The sequence below is a fragment of the Galeopterus variegatus genome, unplaced genomic scaffold (assembly GCF_000696425.1).
Source record: "Galeopterus variegatus unplaced genomic scaffold, G_variegatus-3.0.2 Scaffold14441, whole genome shotgun sequence".
NCBI classification, from domain to species: Eukaryota; Metazoa; Chordata; class Mammalia; order Dermoptera; family Cynocephalidae; genus Galeopterus; species Galeopterus variegatus.
In genome coordinates, this window is record NW_007740552.1 from 27,032 (window position 1) to 29,590 (window position 2,559).

Consider the following 2,559-nt stretch of genomic DNA (forward strand, 5'->3'; position numbering starts at 1 on the left):
GCACCTCATCCATAGGCTTCAAGTTTGATCAAATTCTGCCTTCTCTCCCTTCAGTATAACTCATTTCAATTACCTGTGCTCCAACAGGTAACCCTCACCTTCCTTAGAACTAACCCAGAGTAACTTGACCTATGCTGTTTTTTCCTATGTCAATAAAATTAGTGTTTATCGAATGTTTACTGAAGACCAGGCACTGTTCTAGACAATTTACACACATCATGTCATGAAATGCTACGAACAGTTCTATAAGTTTGGGTACTGTTGCCAACCCCATTTTACAGATGAAAAAACTGAGGTAAAAGTTACTCAGGAACTATGACCTATGTCTCATAGCTAGTAACCAAAAAGGGCTGGACTCATCTAAAGGCTACACTGCCCTTGCTCTTAACCACTCGTAGTCATCACCATGCTTTGCCTCTCTCATGGTTGGCCCATACACATACTATACCTAGGCTCAGTTCTCATCTTATTCTTTCCATGAAACTTTCTCTGGGCTCAGGAGTTAGTCTGCTTGAGTTGGCATGTCAGATCCATTTCTTAACAGGCAAGTGAATTCACATTTCTGAACCTTAATTTCCTCATCTGTGAAATGGGGATAGTAGTGATAGTGCATACCCAAGGATTACTGGGAGGATGAAATGGGACAATGCATGTGAACCACTTGGCATGGCTCCTGGTGCATAGTACATGCTCAATAAATAGGTTCTTCTTCATGTTATTAATATTGTGATCCATTTGCTCATCTGACCCTTTCTGGAGCTGCTGTTTGCTCATGGTCTCAGTGACATAACCCAACATTTGTTATGATCTTTATCTCAGGTCTTTCATGTGTGTCCATCCAGTTCATGAGGCCAAGTGATCAGCCTGTTGACAGTGGGAAATGTTTCTGATCTGACTTAGGTATCACAGCATCTCTTTTCTCACGATCCGTCTTCACTAAATATTTGTCAGATTGATTGACCTCACAAAGTGGTATATGTACAGAAGTTACATTTCCCCCCTGGTTGTGGGAGTTGTCCAGAATATTCTATACTTTGTTAGACAGAAAGGGAAGCAGATATCTGAGGATACGATAAGGAAAGTGGCTAGTAATTAACAGAGATTGTTCCATTGATGGTTGTTTAGAATTATAAAGTCATAATGGAAAGACTGGTCCAGGGTCCTAAAACCATGGTAAGAGTTTCCATCATTGGTGCCAAAACTTGATCCAGAGAACTTGGGGCTGAGGCAGTAGGGCTACCATGTTTCCTGTTCCTCAGTTTGATTCTCCCATGAAGCTTTTTTATTTTGCTGAGCTCAGTATAAATAATCTTTATTTTCTACTCATCGTTTGGAGCTGTGCTTCCTGACATATCTAAACCACCGCTTCTACTTGGAAACACATCTGCCTTTCTTTGATGCTTAGCCAAGCTTTACTCACAGTATTTTTAGCTCCTATAATCATTCTTTCTTTTTAAATTTCCTTTACTACTATCTTTCTTCTCTTTAGTTTCTCTTGCTCTCTTTCTGGAGGATCAGCTAATATAAAAGAAATTAAACGTATACTAATTCTTGTCTTTCCTCCTTATGGCCACACCTCCCAAATTCTGGTAGAATTTAGTTGTTCTAATTTCCTCAGAAGATGTTTTTATTTTAACACCCAAGCAGTAAACTTCCACACCCATGTGGGAACATTTCTGGGATTCGTGATATAGAAAAAGAGAAAAACTTTGGATGGGAGAGAATTTGAAAAGATTCCTGAACTATGATGTGAACTCCGAGGACCAATGACTTAGACCACATGTACTGAATATGCACCAGTCAGGGGCCAAGTATGTGAAATAATGGTGTCCTGCCTGCCCTCTTACCAATTCTCACCTGATTCCATGCAAATGACTCCCACTTCCTTGTTTTTAACCCAAACCCTACCCTGAGTTTTCAGATGTGCCTACCTGGATGCCCCATGGTCATCTCTAACTCATCATGGTCAAAACCAAATTCCTTCGGGCCGGCCCGGTGGCGCACTGGATAGTGCGCCGCTTGGGAAGCGCGGCGGCGCTCNTTAGACCAGGACATTGGAAAGGGTTTGTCTTTGGGAAGGGTTTGCGAATGTCTGGTGATGGGCAGGCAAGCATCATTCCAAAGCCGGTGACTCCCAGAGAGATGGCATCAGGGTTTTGGGTTACCTAAAAATTACCATCTGCTTTTTATTCTACATAGAAGGGACAGAAGGAAAACATCGGCCAAAAGGGGCATGATAGGAGTAGCTCTTCCGTTTCTCTTTTCTCCTTCCCCATCTTGAGTTTGACTTTCACACACTTCCTCTTTCCAGCCACTCTGTTTCTTCAATCTTTTACTCAATGACCCAGTGACACAGCTCTGACTCTGAGGAGCACTTTGGTTTTTTTGTTTTCGCTTTTTGTTTTTGGCAACTTCCTGGTTCAGGGATCGAATCCTGGACCTTGATGTCTGAGAAGCACTTTGAATCTCCTCTTAGCACAGAGCTGTTCACATGGGCAGCACCTCATCCATAGGCTTCAAGTTTGATCAAATTCTGCCTTCTCTCCCTTCAGTATAACT